This window comes from Schistocerca serialis, chromosome 7 (assembly GCF_023864345.2).
Source record: "Schistocerca serialis cubense isolate TAMUIC-IGC-003099 chromosome 7, iqSchSeri2.2, whole genome shotgun sequence".
Taxonomy (NCBI): domain Eukaryota; kingdom Metazoa; phylum Arthropoda; class Insecta; order Orthoptera; family Acrididae; genus Schistocerca; species Schistocerca serialis.
The window spans coordinates 158,770,602-158,791,120 of NC_064644.1; positions in this window are offsets into that span (position 1 = coordinate 158,770,602).

Consider the following 20,519-nt stretch of genomic DNA (forward strand, 5'->3'; position numbering starts at 1 on the left):
GAGACACAATAACCAGTAGGTCTGTTCTCATAAGTGAGATAAAGTACTAAAACTACTTTCATATTGTGAAACTTCCTGGCAGATTAAAACTGTGTGCCGGACCGAGACTCGACCTGGGGACCTTTGCCTTTCGCGGGAAAGTGCTCTACCAACTGAGCTACCCAAGCACGACTCACGCCCCGTCCTCACAGCTGTACTTCTGCCAGTACCTCGTCTCCTACCTTCCTAACTTTACAGAAGCTCTCCTGCGAACCTTGCAGAACTAGCACTCCTGAAAGAAAGGATGTTGCGGAGACATGGCTTAGCCACAGCCTGGGGAATTTTTCCAGAATGAGATTTTCACTCTGCAGCGGACTGTGCGCTCATATGAAACTTCCTGGCAGATTTATCACGAAATTAGAGTTCTGAGCAATATATATAGCCCATTTCAAAAAATGAATCTCAGCAGCAAATCACATACATTCCCTCTACCATCACTTTGTGCGCCTTTCAAATTTACAGTACAAGTGCAGCCTAATCAGTTTAATGTTAAATATTATTTTTTAATCATAATTTAATACGAATGTAATATAACATTATATACTTCAGCTCCAGAGAAATCCGTATAGGCATGCGTTTTCAGATACAGAGATATACGCCTATATAACACAAGAAGTGTCTGGCGTAGTTGTTAGATCGATTACTGCAGCTACGATAGCAGGATATCAAGATTTAAGAGAATTTGAACGTGGTGTTATAGTCGGCGCACGAGAGATGGGACATAGCATCACCGAGGTAGCGATGAAGAGGGGATTTTCCTGTACAACCATTTCACGAGTGTACCGTGAATATCAGGAATCCGGTAAAACATCATATCTTTGACATCGCTGCGGCCGGGAAAAGATCTGCAAGAACGGGACCAACGACGACTGAAGAGAATCTTTCAACGTGACATAAGTGCAACCCTTCCGCAGATTTCTGCAGATTTCAATGCTGAGCCACCAACAAGTGTCATTGCGCTAACCATTCAACGAAACATCATTGATATGGGCTTTCGGAGCCGAAGGCCCACTCGTGCACTCTTGATGACTGCGCTACAAAAAACGTTACGCGTCACCTGGACCCGTCAACACCGACATTGGGCTGCTGATGACTGTACCTGGTCAGACGAGTCTCGTTTCAAATTGTATCTAGCGGATGGACGTGTACGGGTATGGCGACAACGTCATTAATCTATGGAGCCCGCATGTCAGCAGGCGGCTGTTCAAGCTGGTGAAGGCTCTGTAATGGTGTGGGGCGTGTGCAGTTGCAGCGATAAGGGATCCGTGGAATGCTTAGATACGATTCTGTCAGGTTACACGTACGTAAGCATCCTGTCTGATCACCTGCATCCATTCATGTCCATTGTGCACGACGGACTTGGGCAATTCCAGCAAGACAATGCGACACCCCACGCGTCCAAAATTGCTAGAGAGTGGCTTCAGGAACACTCTTCTGAGTTTAAACACTTCCGCTGGCCATCAAACTCCCCAGACATGAACATCATTGAGCATATCTACACTACGTAATCAAAAGTATCCGGACACCCCCAAAAACATGTGTTTTTCATATTAGGTGCATTGTGCTGTCACCTACTGCCAATTAATCCATATCAGTGACCTGAGTAGTCATTATACAACGTGAGAGAGCAGAATCGGGCACTCCGCGGAACTCACGGACATCGAACGTGGTCAGGTGATTGGGGTCACTTGTGTCATTCGTCTGTACGCGAGATTTCCTCACTCCTAAACAGCCCTAGGTCCACTGTTGCCGATGTGATAATGAAGTGGAAGCGTGGAGAGGCACGTACAGCACAAAAAGCGTACAAGCCTACCTCGTCTGTTGAGTGACAGAGACTACCGACGCTTGAAGAGGTTCTTAATGTGTAGTAAACAGACATCTATGCAGACCATAACACAGGAATTCCAAACTGCACCAGGAGCCACTGCAAATACTTTGACAATTAGGCGGGAGGTGATAAAACTTGGAGTACTTCGTCGAGCGGCTGCTCATAAGCCACACATCACGCCGGTAAATGCCAAACGACGCCTCGCTTGGTGTAAGGAGCGTAAACATTGGACGACTGAACAGTGGAAAAACGTTGTGTGGAGTGACGAATCACGGTACACAATGTGGCGATCTGATGGCAGGGTGTGGGTATGGGGAATGCCCGGTGAACATCGTCTGCCAGCATGCGTAGCGCCAACAGTAAAATTCGGAGCCGGTTGTGTTACGGTGTGGCCGTGTTTTTCATGGCGAGGGCTTGCACCCCTTGTTGTTTTGAGTGGCGCTATCACAGCACAGGCCTACAGTGATGTTTTAAGCATCTTCTTGCTTTCCACTGTTGAAGAGCAATTCGGGGATGGCGACTGCATCTCCAACACGATCGAGCACCTTCATCCTATAGAATACCTCACCTTTGGGATGTTTTGGCCCGCCGACTGACAACGGTACCTCTCCTCAGTGCAGCTTTCCGTGAATGATGGACTGCCATTCCCCAATAAATCTCTCAGCACCCATTGAACGTATGTTAGCGAAAGTGGAAGGACTCCAGCATTACCGATGGAGGGCGCCACGAACTTGTAAGTCATTTTCAGCCAGGTGTCCGGATACTTTTGATCGCATAGTGTAGGATGCCTTGCAACGTGCTGTTCAGAAGAGATCCCCATGTCCTCGTATTCTTACTGATATATGGACAGCCCGGCAGGATTCGTGGTGTCAGTTCCCTCCAGCACTAGTTCTGGCATTATTCGAGTCGATGCCACGTCGTGCTGCGGCACTTCTGCGAGCTCGCAGAGACCGTACACGATATCAGGCAGGTGTGCCAGTTTCTTAGGCTCTTCAGTGTAATTGCTTTATGTTCTGCTAATATGTTGTGCTGTCTATAGTATGCAAGTCTCTTCTGCTCTGCACAAGTAAGAATCTACACATATTAGAGTCTGCTTATTGTATTCACACGTTAATCTCCTTCAATTTTTACTTCACAAGCTTTCCTCCATTAACAATTCCTCGTGTCCAGTCTATCCCTTCTTCTAATGAGGTTGGCCAGATACGACTCGCTGTCACACAGCTTTACTTGTTGGGGAAGATCTAGTTCAAATTAGTCTTCTGACTGGACACTCAGATGTGTATTGAAAATCTCGTGAAGACATACGCTGGTGACCCGAAAGATTATGATAACCTGTTCAGAAGGGTGCTGTTGCACCTTTGGAACGCAATACAGTAGCGGTTAAATGGGCAGTGGATTCGGCAAGTCATTGATATCTTTCCGGAAGTTTGGTAAGTGGTACCAGGTGCCTACGCACAGGTTACGCAAATTACGCGCTGGTAGTTAGCGGGAGCGCGATAGTATTTCAGATGTGTTTTATCGTGTTCTGATGAGGGTAAATTGGACAGCAAAAACATAAATGTGATTTCACAATCATTCTCTTGAAATTACTGTTGTACGAGTGATACACAGTTATCGTGGTGGAAGATGTCATCACCGTTCGGGAAGATATCAGATACGAATGGGTGCAGTTAGTCGGCAATAATGTTCACGTAATCCACAGCGTGATACGGCAGCCATCGACCAATGTCGGTGGCGCGGTCTGTTTCGATCAGCCGTTCTCCTGTATGGGAGTGTCAATGTTTAAGCATGGGAACATGTGGTGGTCATTGACTGAGGAGCTCCGTATTCAACAGTCTGCGCTGATCGGTGTTCTCCCAAACCGCTTGCACAGAATTCTACTCTGTCCTCAAAACTCTACACATCGCCGCCTGTCCTACTTTACAAAGCGCAATCTCTTATGTTCTATGATGAGGCGTGGACGAACATCTTGTCTGCCATTTATAAAAGTCTCTTGCGTCAGTGGACTTTGTCATTTATGTCCATATCGTCGCCGTAATGATTCTCCATCCGCCTCCCTTCCTATTATATACTTTCTTCACCGCATAACGTGACCGGAACGTCACAATCCGGCATTCAATCTCATAAGGGGTCTGCGCCTACATGTCACTGACTTCGTTCAGAGTTATGGCATATACATGATTTGGCCAGAAAAACAAGTGTCAGAAGTGGCAGCCTCAGACAGCCAAGCGTTTAGCAAATATATCATTCATGGCACCCGTAGGGCGAGGCATGAGTTATTTATGTTAATGTAGTTTCTAAGTAACAGTTGGAGCATTGCAGAGAGTACAGAACAGTTATCCGAGCGTCGTTGGGTTGAGTCTATACACAGATTTTTTTTAGCAAATAAACCGAAAAAATACTCTCTGTCAAGTATTTATTAATATTACAATAAAATCCATGAAAAGGAAAGACAAAAGGAAAATTTAGGACTGCAAAAAACTTTCCACGAATGGATTGTAGGGTGTATACGAGAACTTGGTTTATAAAATTAGATACTTTTATTATTTTAAAATTGAGTTACAAGTGCTGGAATGATATTCACAGTAAAAACAGCGTAACCATTAACTACACTCCTGGAAATGGAAAAAAGAACACATTGACACCGGTGTGTCAGACCCACCATACTTGCTCTGGACACTGCGAGAGGGCTGTACAAGCAATGATCACACGCACGGCACAGCGGACACACCAGGAACCGCGGTGTTGGCCGTCGAATGGCGCTAGCTGCGCAGCATTTGTGCACCGCCGCCGTCAGTGTCAGCCAGTTTGCCGTGGCATACGGAGCTCCATCGCAGTCTTTAACACTGGTAGCATGCCGCGACAGCGTGGACGTGAACCGTATGTGCAGTTGACGGACTTTGAGCGAGGACGTATAGTGGGCATGCGGGAGGCCGGGTGGACGTACCGCCGAATTGCTCAACACGTGGGGCGTGAGGTCTCCACAGTACATCGATGTTGTCGCCAGTGGTCGGCGGAAGGTGCACGTGCCCGTCGACCTGGGACCGGACCGCAGCGACGCACGGATGCACGCCAAGACCGTAGGATCCTACGCAGTGCCGTAGGGGACCGCACCGCCACTTCTCAGCAAATTAGGGACACTGTTGCTCCTGAGGTATCGGCGAGGACCATTCGCAACCGTCTCCATGAAGCTGGGCTACGGTCCCGCACACCGTTAGGCCGTCTTCCGCTCACGCCCCAACATCGTGCAGCCCGCCTCCAGTGGTGTCGCGACAGGCGTGAATGGAGGGACGAATGGAGACGTGTCGTCTTCAGCGATGAGAATCGCTTCTGCCTTGGTGCCAATGATGGTCGTATGCGTGTTTGGCGCCGTGCAGGTGAGCGCCACAATCAGGACTGCATACGACCGAGGCACACAGGGCCAACACCCGGCATCATGGTGTGGGGAGCGATCTCCTACACTGGCCGTACACCACTGGTGATCGTCGAGGGGACACTGAATAGTGCACGGTACATCCAAACCGTCATCGAACCCATCGTTCTACCATTCCTAGACCGGCAAGGGAACTTGCTGTTCTAACAGGACAATGCTCGTCCACATGTATCCCGTGCCACCCAACGAGCTCTAGAAGGTGTAAGTCAACTACCCTGGCCAGCAAGATCTCCGGATCCGTCCCCCATTGAGCATGTTTGGGACTGGATGAAGCGTCATCTCACGCGGTCTGCACGTCCAGCACGAACGCTGGTCCAACTGAGGCGCCAGGTGGAAATGGCATGGCAAGCCGTTCCACAGGACTACATCCAGCATCTCTACGATCGTCTCCATGGGAGAATAGCAGCCTGCATTGCCGCGAAAGGGGGATATACACTGTACTAGTGCCGACATTGTGCATGCTCTGTTGCCTATGTGCCTGTGGTTCTGTCAATGTGATCATGTGATGTATCTGACCCCAGGAATGTGTCAATAAAGTTTCCCCTTCCTGGGACAATGAATTCACGGTGTTCTTATTTCAATTTCCAGGAGTGTATCTCGCCATCTTGTGTACATTATAATCGCTAGATTTTTACTATTACGTGGTTCTTTTAAGGTTTCTATAGAAAAACAAACTCGGTTTACATTCATAAGAGGTTCCCTCTCCTCGAACAGTTCCACAGCAAAGCACAAGTAACACATCATTTTTTCAAATACTGCGGTACGTAATGTATCTTGATGCAGGCTTCTCGGTAAGTGATTGTGTTTCTCCGTCTACGAGATAAGTCCAGTTTTGAAGCTTTTCGACGGAAATCTTCACATGGCGATAAAAACAGGCATAGTAGGGTTGCACTAACAGTGTCCATTTTAGGGGAATCACTTTAATAGCGCACGATGGCAACCCTTCTCGTCGTATAATTGTGGATTTGTTTGTCCCTGCCACGAGACAGTTAAGAGAATAAATTTGTTCTCCTGAAAGTTGGACCTCATCACACCAGTCAGAAAACCTTTCAATAAGGTCGTTGTAACTTTCCCAGATTTTGACGAAATAATGACAACGTTCATATATTTTGCCGCTTATTCATCCACCATTTTTTTTTTGTCGTCGGCCCAAAATTTTTCTTAGCCTTCCCTTTTCGTACCTTTCATTTTATGAAAATATGAATGATTACTGTTGAATGTTTTTGTTGTTTGTTTGCAGCGTAAGTAACGTAAAAATTAAAAATAATTTCCACAGAGAGACACCACCCCATACCCCCGTAATAACGTCCTATTCGTTGCGTTACGGCAACCGTAGCCTGGAAATCATGGCAACATAAGTGGCTCATGCCTCACGTGACCCCAGCCAAAAACGCTACTTATTCTAAAGCGTTGGCCGTCTAAATCTGTCATTTCTGTCGTATTGATTTCTACCAAGCCCTGCACATACCATAAATTTGGAAGAGCACACTCGTTCCCCCTGTTAGGATGGGCAGTTTTAGCAATATTTTAGCATATCGGTGCATTTCGTGTTGTAGCATCACAGCTGTCTGCAATACAGCGACAAATGTCGTACGGTCTCCAGTCTCGAGCATTCATTAAAGAAAGTAAGAATGCGATAGAACATATAACCTTTTACGGTCTCAATAGCTGATCGACAGTGGCGTGAGTACTTTTCGGTTTCTACGTGGAGCAAATCTACCAACTTGAGTAGACTCTGCGGTACGAAAGACGGACGATAGCGTCTGTCTCCCAAAATATATTGGGATAATGGAGGCTGAAGTGTCATCCTTGAACAGAACAATTATTACGGTTTTGATGGCATTTAATTGATGTATAGCAAAATACGACACTTCCTGTTTTGTATGTATAGACAGTTAACTCCCTGTGAGGAGGTGTGATTATTGTGGTTAACAGGTTTTGAAATGCAGTTTTATCCTTGCAAAGAAGAAAACAGCAACGAGGCACTGTTAATAATGCTATTTATCCACTCAGATAAGCACAGCCGCCGGTATCGAACGGACAGCCTATCGCCACGACTAGATATAAGTTAGTTGATGTTTACATTAGCATTCGTCTCTGTTTATTTGCTCTTGTGGTGACAGTTACTTAGGGGGTGATGGTGCCCTACAGGATGTGAGAAATGGCCTATTGAACGGTACCTGTACCTAATTACGACAGAGGACAATGTAGCCACACATTTAATATGGGACTGTTTTAGTTTAAGTCATCTGCATTGCAACGGATTACGTGATATTGTCATGAACATACACTACTGGCCATTAAAATTTCTACACCAAAAAGAAATGCAGATGATAAATGGATATTCATTGGACAAATATATTATACTAGAACTGACATGTGATTACATTTTCACGCAACTTGGGTGCATAGATATTGAGAAAACAGTACCCAGAACAACCACCTCTGGCCGCAATAACGGCCTTGATACGCTTGGACATTGAGTCAAACAGAGCTTGGATGGCGTGTACAGGTACAGCTGCCCATGCAGCTTCAACACGATACCACAGTTCATCAAGAGTAGTGACTGGCGTATTGTGACGAGCCAGTTGCTCGGCCACCATTGACCAGACGTTTTCAATTGGTGAGAGATCTGGAGAATGTGCTGACCAGGGCAGCAGCCGAACATTTTCTGTACCCGGAAAGGCCCGTACAGGACCTGCAACATCCGGTCGTGCATTATCCTGCTGAAATGTAGGGTTTCGCAGGGATCGAATGAAGGGTAGAGCCACGGGTCCTAACACATCTGAAACGTAACGACCACTGTTCAAAGTGCCGTCAATGCGAACAAGAGGTGACCGAGACGTGTAACCAATGGCACCCCATACCATCACGCAGGGTGACACGCCTGTATGGCGATGACGAATACACGCTTCCAATGTGCGTTCACCGCGATGTCGCCAAACACGGATGCGACCATCATGATGCTGTAAACAGAACCTGGATTCATCCGAAAAAATGACGTTTTGCCATTCGTGCACCCAGGTTCGTCGTGGAGTACACCATCGCAGGCGCTCCTGTCTGTGATGCAGCGTCAAGGGTATCCGCAGCCATGGTCTCCGAGCTGATAGTCCATGTTGCTGCAAACGTCGTCGAACTGCTCGGCAGATGGTTGTTGTCCTGCAAACGTCCCCATCTGTTGACTCAAGGATCGAGACGTGCCTGCACGATCCTTTACAGCCATGCGGATAAGATAACTGTCGTCTCGACTGCTAGCGATACGAGGCTGTTGGTATCCAGCACGGCGTTCGGTATTACCCTCCTGAACCCACCGATTCCATATTCCGCTAACAGTCATTGGCTCTCGACCAACGCGAGCCGCAATGTTGCGTTACGATAAACCGCAATCGCGATAGGCTACAATCCGACCTTTATCAAAGTTGGAAACGTGATGGTACGCATTTCTCCTCCTTGCACGAGGCATCACAACAACGTTTCATCAGGCAACGCCGGTCAACTGCTGTTTGTGTATGAGAAATCGCTTGGAAACTTTCCTCATGTCAGCACGTTGTAGGTTTCGCCACCGGCGCCAACCTTGTGTGAATGCTCTGAAAAGCTAATCATTTGCATATCACAGCATCTTCTTCCTGTCAGTTAAATTTCGCGTCTGTAGCAGAGAGAGAAAATAGCTGATGACAGTAGATTGGTATCGGACAAACATGTAACGGTATAGAAATTATTATTGGTTTCTGACAACATTGTAATGAACAACATTACATCACTAATTACTTCATTTGGAGATCAGCAATTACAGCTACGTTTTTAGGTTGTTTAGTATACCCTAATACATGTGGCAAGAGCAAGCCATTAATGCTTATTATCAACTGGGCAGGGTATCAGATGTTGTAGAATGAGTGCGTCGACGCCAAACAGTTGTCTTATACTGCAGGCTTAGTCCACTTAGTAGTGCAGTAACGACCATGCAGATAATATCAGGTAGTAAATTATATAAAAATATATGCACTTACATCCGTTACACCCAGTATTTAGAAATACCCTTTTTTTAAGAGAAAAACTCTACTAGAAAAATTTTGCAGAGCTACACGACGAATTATACTATTTGAATAAAATGCTCTATTTTTATTGCCCAGCTTCAACGAAACAGCGGATTTCAACCCACCTAGTCAACATAACAATGGACATAAACTGGGCGAAATGTGGACACACAATGTGATAACCTGCTCGTACATGATTATGCTGTTAGGTATACAAATAAAAAATTCGTAGTAATTAAAGTCCTCTGCTTGCATTTACAGAGTACCATACTTACGTTATTAGTAGATTTTACATGGAGTCAAAAACAAGAAATAGAACTCCGCAGCATGTTCAAATGAACTTGTATACATGGTGAACCTGAGCTCCAACGAAAAAATTTTGGAGGGTGGTTAGCGGTTTTTTTCGAGTATTTTGGTTTCAGAGAACTGTGCTATCCGGTGGTTCGTTACAAATAATGGAATGATTTATTAGGTTTGTTACCGCAATTACATTTGGTCTTGTGAAAATACCTTCACGATAGTGAGGAATCCTGTCATACACAATCACTAACGCGTACAACACAAACCGCATAGTACGGCAATAACCCTCTGACAACGTACCTTAATTGTGCAGCTTTTCCACTGCATTCAGTGAGCCTACACACGAGCTGCTAATCGGCCAACTCTTCACAAGTAAGTATGTCCATACTGATGTGCATCACAGTTAACGAACGATTAACGCTGTCTGAAAAAACAATCCTAGGCTGAACTGGTCAGTACTGAATGCAAGGTCGAGGTCGAAGAGGTTCAAATGTTCAAATTTGTGTGAATTCCTAAGGGACCAAACCGCTGAGGTCTCGATTCCTAGACTTAAACACTACTTAAACCAAATTATGCTAAGAACAACACACACACACACACACACACACACACACACACATATATGCCCGAGGGAGGACTCGAACCTTCGGCAGGAGGGGCTGCGCAATCCGTGACATGGCGCCTCAAACAGCGCAGCCACTCCGGGCGGTGGTCGAAGAGGAAAGTGGGCGTTACTTTTACAACAGCAATTAACGTGAGTGGAATAATTTTGTCGTCCAGATTTGCAATATTGTTCCGAATACAGATGCAAAAATAAGTGGGGGTATGCAATCAAATAAAATAAAATAGTAACTGATTGATGAGCTACCGGAACTACTGCTCTATTGTAAGAACCTTCTCAGAAAGTATTCTTGAATAACTTCCGAAATTCTGTTGAAGGAATTCATGTATAATGTAACACTTATCAATATCTAAATGAGCGCAGGATGAACCCCAGCGAATCTATTGCACCAGACTGTACCAATATACATCACATCCTGGTGCTAAGTATAATTTACTACACTGATACGTTCTCATATCCCTATAGATTTAGATTAACGATGGATAGTGTTTAAGTATAACGACAGATGCCACACCATTGCGTATTTGTTGTTTGTTGGCAGTACTGGTAGATACATAGCTCATAAGCGTAAACGCTCTATTTTTATCAAGGATCGAACTTCCATGTACAAAATAGCTTCAAACATCTGATTACTTTGCAAATGAGTTCATGTGTTAAATATTTGACTTTAAACATACAAACAAGAAAAAGGATACCAAAAGTTCGAAATTTTGCTTACAGTTGGTCGGAAGTCGCAAAGTGATCTCATTACGAAACGTTGGATGAACGTATTCTGTGTAATTTGCGTTCCTTTTTAAAGAGAAGCTAGTTTTTTTCACGCATCTCAACGTTTCTGACGTTAGATCTCCTGAACTACGTCTCGTACAATGATATAATTTTCCCCATACATTCAATTGTATACGAGTATGCGGTTACTGGCTGGACACTGTATTGAGAATAGAGTCGATAGTAACGAAGTAAAAAATTAAAACTAAATGCCTGATGCTGAAGTTTGACTGCATGAACAACGAAAATGTAGTAAGCGACAAACTTTTCTTTCATTATTTTGTCTGATGGTGTCAGCAAGAAAATTTCTCGTAAGGGTTTGTAATTATGTGGAAAATTGGTGGGAAGTCACTAAGTGATTTCATTCTCAAACACTGCCTGAATAAAGTCCGGGTATCTGCGGGCCATCGGTTGTGCTGCTTCAAGACAAACAAACTGTAATAGTCGTCTTATTGTATTACATTTGGAACATAATATTACAACTCATAATGAGTATCAATAGGTTACGAGAGCATTTTAAATTTTTAAATTTGGTCAGTAAATTTAGGAAATAGTGCAAATCAAATTTTTGTATCCGGTAGAAGCCGTTATATAGGCAACCAACTACTCCTACCGTGTTCCAGGTTTCGAGATAACCGCTTAGCGCTATAAATGGTCAAAAATGGGTCAAATGGCTCTGAGCACTATGGGACTTAACTGCTGAGGTCATCAGTCCCCTAGAACTTAGAACTACTTAAACCTAACTAACCTAAGGACATCACACACATCCATGCCCGAGGTAGGATTCGAACCTGCGACCGTAGCAGTCGCGCGGCTCGGACTGAAGTGCCTAGAACCGCTCGGCCACAACGCCGGCGCTTAGCGTTAAAGATGAAACATTATGAATTATTCCTAGAAGGAAGGGGAAGGTCTCATTTTAAATGGGCCTTGCGTTTAGTTAATACGGTAAGTGCGTAGACTTCACGATCTCTGTCAGTTTTAACCAAATCCTTAAGATGTTAGGCGACGTCATTATGACACTAAAACAACGAAGAAATTGATGGTTCGACAACGTTGTCGGCGATCATCTTCAGAGGGGGGGGGGGGGGGGGGTAGCTGTTTAGTTTCCCTGAGGAGAAAGGCTATAAAAGATGGTCTAAATATCAGCGTTACAGTGTCCAGAATTCGCTGCCTAAAACTAAAACCTATTTTATTGAAACCTTGAGATATGATGGCCGTACGTCGAGGAGTAAATGTAGCACAACCCTTCCGTAAGATCTCCGGTAACACAAGCGTCACGGGCAGTTGGCAGCGTTCCACAAATCGTCAGCGTTACAGTTGAGATATAGTGCCCAGAATTCGCTGCCTAAAACTAAAAACAGTTTTATTGAAACCTTTAGTTATGATGGTCGTATGTCGAGAAGCAAATGTAGCGCACTCCTTCCGTAAGACCTCCGGCAGGTCAAGCTTGGCGGGCAGTTGGCAGCGTTCCGTGGCAGCGCGGCGCGCAGGTCGCGGGCTGACCTCCCGTCGACCCGATGCACAGCCGCGACCCGGCACCTACCGCTCGATACTGGCGCGTACATCGACCCATCGATCTTGGGCCTGTAGCGAGCTCAGCGTATCGTGTCCGGCATTAGCACTTAATGTGGCCAGCCGACTCTTGCCCCCTGCTCCACTTCCTTCCCTCCCTCGCTCCCCCCACCCCTCCCCCACCAATTCTCTTCCTCATTCTTTCCTTCTCCTTCTGTTTCATTCTCCGGATTCTTTCACTACTGTATGTTCCCGGAAGACCTGTAGTAGTACTTACTTTTTCTAGGCACTCGAGAGTCTCTCCTGTGGGTTGTATTCAGTATTGCATCAGAAGTGATAATTTCTCGTTTATTATAGTCAGTCGCATTCTATTCAACTTCCGTTTTTTCACCGAGCTGTTTTCTGTCTGGCATTTCATTTTATCTCTATTCAGACAGGGAGTTCCACTAAATATTTTCTACCTCCTGGGTACCACTCGTATTCCCACTTCCATTTAAATTACCAGCGTTTGTCTTTTCCATAGTTACGTTTTCTTTCGGACTTTCATTAGTAGTCTCTTTATGCCAGCAATCAGGTTGGTCCACATTTCACATGGCTGTTTTTCTTAAAAATGGATAGATGGCTTAGTGGTAAATTGCCAGGCGGGATAGATCCCGGTTAGTTTCAAGAAATCGTCTCGGGTTTCATCCTTTCTGTCCTAGGACTATTGTTTGTTGTGTATAACGTCTTTCTTAACAGTTAATGTCTGTTAACGCTCAAAATGAGACATTGTGCTATGCAGTCCCACGTTAAACTATTACGGGCAGGATAAGTCAATTCAAAAAGTCGGAGGAAGGCAGCGTCATGTAGCTGCAATAGTACCGTGTCTGTTAAAGCACTGTAGTGTTCAAACAAAGCTTCAGAATGGTGACAAATTCATTTACTACAGTATTTTGCTTGTACGTGTCATGGAAAAACATGTAGCTGTTAAACTATCCCACAACAAATTACAATAATTTCTACTGAAATTTAGGCTATCCACTTATCAGTCAACAGAATATGTGTTTTTGATAATAATTTGTTAGCAAGTAACTGGCATAAATCATAGTTCTTCTAGTACTTCGAAACGTTTTTTTTATGAATTTAAAGCTCAGTCCCCGTGATTGCGAGAACACTGTTTTGTGTTTTCCCCATCATGCTTAAGTCTGCCTCCGTAACTGAGGGTCACCTTAGATCGCTGCTATGCGGAGGACCAGGGTTCTATTCCCGGTACCGTCTAGGATTCTTCGTTGGTGGAAGAACTGCACTAAGCCCGAGATGCCAATTGAGAAGCTACTATATTGTGACGTAGCGGCTCCAGGGTCTGAAAAGTCAGCAAAACGGCCGGGAGAGCGGTATGCTGACCACATGCCTCATACTGCATCCGTATGACGTCACACGGCAGAGGATAACACGGCGGCCGGTAGACATCCCTTGTGCCTACAGCGCCTGGACGAGGAGCTCGTTAAAACATATTTTAAAGCAGTCACACCGTCGGAATTATGCGATTACCTGTTTCTTTGGAAACTGCATTTTTACGCTGAAACACATGTAGCCTTAGTTAACATACGAGAAGGGAATTGAAGACATATATGTTAGGGGTTAGAGAACCACAAACGTATCAGATTGGGTTGGAGAACCCTTCTCTGGAAACTGCTGGGTCGGAAAAGATGAAGAAAAGAAGCATTATCGGAGGTGTACAGTGAGCGTGCAGACGACAGTAACGATCAAAGTACACACACTTGCTTTTTAATATGAAGACAAACATCGTACCACCGAGCACTACTAGTTTCAAACGTTGTTCATTAACAGAGAGTCTACAAACATAACAAAACACCTCAGTTGAATGAAAGTCAAAATGTAAAGGTCTGTGGTTGTAGTATTTTTTGAGAAACAGTGATCAGCTAGAACAGATGTGGATACATTATCCTTGTCAAACAGAAACCGAGTGCTATGCTTAGCTGTGCCTAGATGTTGGTGGTGCTATTGTTGTGGTCTTCAGCCCGAAGACTGGTGCGATGCAGGTGTCGATGCTGCTCTATCCTGCGGAAGCTACTTCATCTCAGAGTAACTATTGCAGCCTACATCATTTTGAACCTGCTTACAGTATTCTCTTGATCTACTCCTCACTAATCTCTCCAGTACTAAATTGGTGATACCTTGAGGTCTGAGAATGTGCCCTATCAAACGTTCCCTTCTTCTAGTCGAGTTATGTCACAAATGTCTTTTCTCTCCAGATCTGTTCAGTATCTCCTCATTAGTGACGTGAGCTCTCCATCTAATCTTCAGCATTCTCCTGTAGCACCACATTTCAAAAGCTTCTATTTTCTTCTTGTCTAAACTGTTAATCGTACATGTTTCACTGCCATACGTGGCTACACTCCACACAAACACCTTCAGGAAAGGCTTCTTAACATTCAAATCTGTAATAACAAATTTCTCTTCTTCAGCAACACTTCCCTCAGCATTGACAGTCTACATTTTGTGTCTTCTGTACTTCGGCGAACATCAGTTATTTTACTGCCCAAATAGCAAAACTCCTCTACTACGGTACTTTTAGTGTGTCGTTTCCTTGTGTAACTCCCTCGACATCACCTGATTAATTCGATTACTTTCCAGTGTACTAGATATGCTTTTGTGGATGTTAATCTTGTATCCTTTTTCCAAACACTGCCATTTCGTTCAACTGCTCTTCCAAATTCTTTGCTGCCTCTGACCGAATTATAAAGTCAACCCAAATTTTTCTCTAGTTTTATTAACTACTTGCTCAATATATAGATTAGATAACACTGGGCATAGACTGCAACTACGTCTCATTTCCTTCTTAACCGCAAATTCCCTTTCGGTGTCTTCGACTTTGCTGTCTCTTTCTGTACAACTTTTTAATTTCTCTGTATTTTGCCCCTGCTACCTTCAGAATTTCAAAGAGAGTATTCCAGTCAATATTGTCGAAAGCTTTCTGTAAGTCTACGAATGTCTTAAACTGAACTACCTTCTAAGATAAGTCATAAGGTCAGGACTGACTAACGTGTTCCTTCTCAGGCACCCAAACTGACCTTCCCCCGTGTTCGACTTCTACCAGTTTTCCATTGTTCTGTAAATAATTCTTACTACTGTTTTGCGACAATGATTTTGTTAAAGTGATATTTAGGTAATATTCACTCCTGTCAGCTCCTAATTTCTTTAAATTCTCCTTAAGTGTAAGGGTGTTTACTACGTTTCATACCTTGCACACCAAGTGGAATAGTTTTGTCACAGCCGGCACTCTCATGGGTATCGTCTACTTCGGGGACTTCTTTCGACTTATGTTTTTCAGTGCTCTGTCACATTCTTCTGCCAGTGTCATATCTCCCATCTCATCTTCATGTCCGTCCTCTTTTATTTCTACAATATTGCTTTGAAAATCTTTTCCCTTGTATAGCCCCGCTACACAATTCTTCAACCTTCCACCTTTCAGCTTTCCCTTAATTGCTTAGTACTAGTTTTCCATCTGGGCTCTTGATGATCATACAGATGTTTCTCTTTTCTCCAGAAGGCTCTTCAATTTTCTTGAAAGCACCTCCAAAGAACTGGTCTTGGCATGCTTATTCAAATACAGAGATATGGAAATAGGCAGATTACGGCGCTGCGGTCGGCAACACCTATATAAGACAACAAGTGTCTGGCGCAGTAGTTAGATCGGTTACTGCTGCTATAATGCCAGGTGATCAACATCTAAGTGGGTCTGAACGTGGTGTTGTAGTCGGCACACGAGGTAGCGATGAAGTGGGGATTTTTCCGTACGACTATTTCACGAGAGTACCCTGAATATCAGGAATCTTGTAAAACATCAGATCTCCAACATCGCTGTGGCCAGAAAGAGATATTGCAAGAACGGGACCAACGATGACTGAAGATAATCGCTGAAACTGACAGAACTTTCGCAAATTTCTGCAGATTTCAATGCTGGGCCATGTCAGCGTGCGAACCATTCAACGAAACATCATCGATATGGGCTTTAGGAGCCGAAGTCCCACTCGTGTACCCTTGATGACAGCACGATAAAAAGCCTTACGCCTCTTCTGGGCCCGTCAACAGCGACATTGGACTTTGATGACTGGAAACACTTGACACATGTTGCCTGGTCGGACGGCTCTCTTCTCAATTTGTATCGAGAGGATGGGCGTGCACGGTTATGGAAACAACCTCATGAATCCATGGACCCTGTATGTCAGCAGTGGACTGTTCAAGCTGGTGAAGGCTCTGTAATGGTGTGGGGCGTGTTCAGTGGGAGTGACGTGGGAGCCCTGATACGTCTAGAAACGACTCTGACAGCTGACACGCACGTAAGCATCCTGTGTGATCACCTGCAGCCATTCATGTCCATTGTGCATTCCGACAGACTTTGGCAATTCCAGCAGGACAATGCGACACCCCACACGTCCAGAATTGCTACAGAGTGGCTCCAGGGACACTCTTCTGAGTTTAAACACTTCCGCTGGCCACCAAACTCCCCTGACATAAACAATGTTGAGCATGAAACTTTCTGGCAGATTAATACTGTGTGCCGGACCGAGACTCGAACTCGGACCTTTGCCTTTCGCGGGCAAGTGCTCTACCAACTGAGCTACCCAAGCACGACTCACGCCCCGTCCTCACAGCTTTACTTCCGCCAGTACCTCGTCTCCTACCTTCCAAACTTTACAGAAGCTCTCCTTCGAACCTTGCAGGACTAGCACTCCTGAAAGAAAGGATATTGAAGAGACATGGCTTAGTCACAGGCTGGGGGATGTTTCCAGGATGAGATTTTCACTCTGCAGCGGAGTGTGCGCTGATATGAAACTTCCTGGCGGATTAAAACTCGGGACCTTTGCCCTTCGCGGGCAAGTGCTCTCCCAACTGAGCTACCAAAGCACGACTCACGCCCCGTTCTCACAGCTTTACTTCCGCCAGTACCTCGTCTCCTACCTTCCAAACTTCACAGAGCACTTGCCCGCGAAAGGCACAGGTCCCGAGTTCGAGTCTCGGTCCGGCACACAGTATTAATCTGCCAGGAAGTTTCATATCAGCGCACACTCCGCTGCAGAGTGAAAATCTCGTTCTGGAATGTTGAGCGTATTTCGGATGCCTTGCAACGTGTTCAGAAGAGATATCCACCCCCCTCGTACTCGTTATGGACTGCCCTGCAGGATTCATGGTGTCAATTCCCGCTAGCACTAATTCAGGCATTAGTCGAGTCCATGCCACGTCGTGTTGCAGCACTTCTGCGTGCTCGCGGGGCCCTACACGGTACTAGGCAGGCTCTGAGCACTATGGGACTTAACTTCTGAGTTCATCAGTCCCCTAGAACTTAGAACTAATTAAACCTAACCAACCTAAGGTCATGACACACATCCATGCCCGAGGCAGGATTCGATCCTGCGATCGTAGCGGTCGCGCGGTTCCAGACTGTAGCGCCTAGAACCGCTCGGCCACCACGGCCGGCGATATTAGGCAGGTACCAGTTTCTTTGGCTCTTCGGTGTTTCTGTCTCCTGGTAATAAACGCTTTTAAATTCTTACATTTGGTCCTCCAGCCACTCCTGCTAAGCAATTTTGCAAATGGCTCTGAGCACTATGCGACTTAACTTCTGAGGTCATCAGTCGCCTAGAACTTAGAACTAATTAAACCTAACTAACCTAAGGACATCACACACATCCATGCCCGAGGCAGGATTCGAACTTGCGATCGTAGCGGTCGCTCGGCTCCAGACTGTAGCGCCTAGAACCGCACGGCCACTCCGGCCGGCCAAGCAATTTTGCACTCGCGCTCAGTCACCAAACTTAATATCATAAAAAAATTTCTGGGTATATTTTGTAACAGATGCTGAAGGATAGCAATCGAGCAGTTGGTAGCCCTGCGGGATGTAGTCATGAATAACTGGCTTTAGCTGGATATGGCATATGTGGATAAACTCTGTCACTCTTCCTAGTAGAATGGAAGCAGTTGTAAAAGCACACAGTACTGGCGTGGTGGCTCATGATGGTAACAAATTGTTCGGTACGCTTACAACCAGCGTTTGCAGAAACCGACTCTCTGGCACTGTTGCGATTGGCCGGCCCAGCTTGCGGGCGTCGTTGGCGAGAGCGGTAAGTCGGGGCGCCGTGCGCTGCCGCCGCCCACCGGATGCGGGCACTTCGCGACGCGCGTGGGCGGTGCGCGGCCGGCGCTGGCTGCGCTGCGGTCAGCACGACGCCGGAAACACAAATTACTGAGGTGACGCCTGACGCCGAGGCGTGCGCGCGTGCCGCCTGCGCGCGACGACCCAGCCCGCTGCTGCGCACTTGGCCGCTGCTTGCGGTTCGCAGACGTGTACTTGCGGTATGTTGCGCAACTGGAAAACTTGAAGTTCTCTGTAACACAAACGCAGACTCGTATGAACATGTGTCAACCGTATACGGAGCTGGCGAATGAAAATTCATCTTGTGTCTTGCAGGATATGTCATTAACGCAGTTTACTGTAAGCTCGGATCTCCGGGCGGGGACTACTCAAGAGGACGTCGGTATTAGGAGAAAGAAAACTGGCATTCTACGGATCGGAGCGTGGAATGTCAGATACCTTAACCGGGCAGGTAGGCTAGAAAATTTAAAAAGGGAAATGCATAGGTTAAAGTTAGATATAGTGGGAATTAGTGAAGTTCGGTGGCAAGAGGAACAAGACTTTTGGTCAGTTGAATACAGGGTTATAAATACAAAATCAAATAGGGGTAATGCAGGAATAGGTTTAATAATCAATAAAAAAATAGGAGTACGGGTAAGCTACTACAAACAGCATAGTGAACGCATTATTGTGGCCAAGATAGACGCGAAGCCCACGCCTACGACAGTAGTACAAGTCTGTATGCCAACTAGCTCTGCAGATGATGAAGAAATTGATGAAATGTATGATGAGATAAAAGAAATTATTCAGGCAGTGAAGAGAGACGAAAATTTAATAGTCATAGGTGACTGAAATTCGACAGTAGGAAAAGGAAGAGAAGGAAACATAGTAGGTGAATAAGGATTAGGGCTAAGAAATGAAAGAGGAAGCCGCCTGGTAGAATTTTGCACAGAGCACAACTTAATCATAGCTAACACTTGGTTCAAGAATCATGAATGAAGTTTGTATACATGGAAGAACCCTGGAGATACTAAAATGTATCAGATAGATTATATAATGGTAAGACATTTAGGAACCAGGTTTTAAATTGTAAGACATTTCCAGGTGCAGATGTGGACTCTGACCACAATCTGTTGGTATGAACTGTAGATTAAAACTGAAGAAATTGCAAAAAGGTGGGAATTTAAGGAGATGGGACATGGATAAACTGAAAGAACCAGAGGTTGTACAGAGTTTCAGGGAGACCATAAGGGAACAAATCACAGAAATGGGGGAAAGAAATACTGTAGAAGAAGAATGGGTAGCTTTCAGGGATGAAATAGTGAAGGAAGCAGACGATCAAATAGGTAAAAAGACGAGGGCTAGTAGAAACCCTTGGGTAACAGAAGAAATATTGAATTTAATTCATGAAAGGAGAAAATATAAAAATGCAGTAAATGAAGCAGGCAAAAAGGAATACAAACGTCTCAAAAATGATATCGACAAGAAGTGCAAAATGGCTAAGCAGGGATGGCTAGAGGACAAATGTAAGGATGTAGAGGCTTATCTCACTAGGGGTAAGATAGATACCGGCTACAGGAAAATTAAAGAGACCTTTGGAAAAAAGAGAACCACTTGTATGAATATCAAGAGCTCATATGGAAACCCAGTTCTAAGCAAAGAAGGGAAAGCAGAAAGGTGGAAGGAGTATATAGAGGGTCTATACAAGGGCGATTTAGTTGAGGACAATATTATGGAAATGGAAGAGGATGTAGATGAAGATGGAATGGGAGATATGATACTGCGTGAAGAGTTTGACAGAGCACTGAAAGACCTGATTCGAAACAAGGCCCTGGGAGTAGCCAACATTC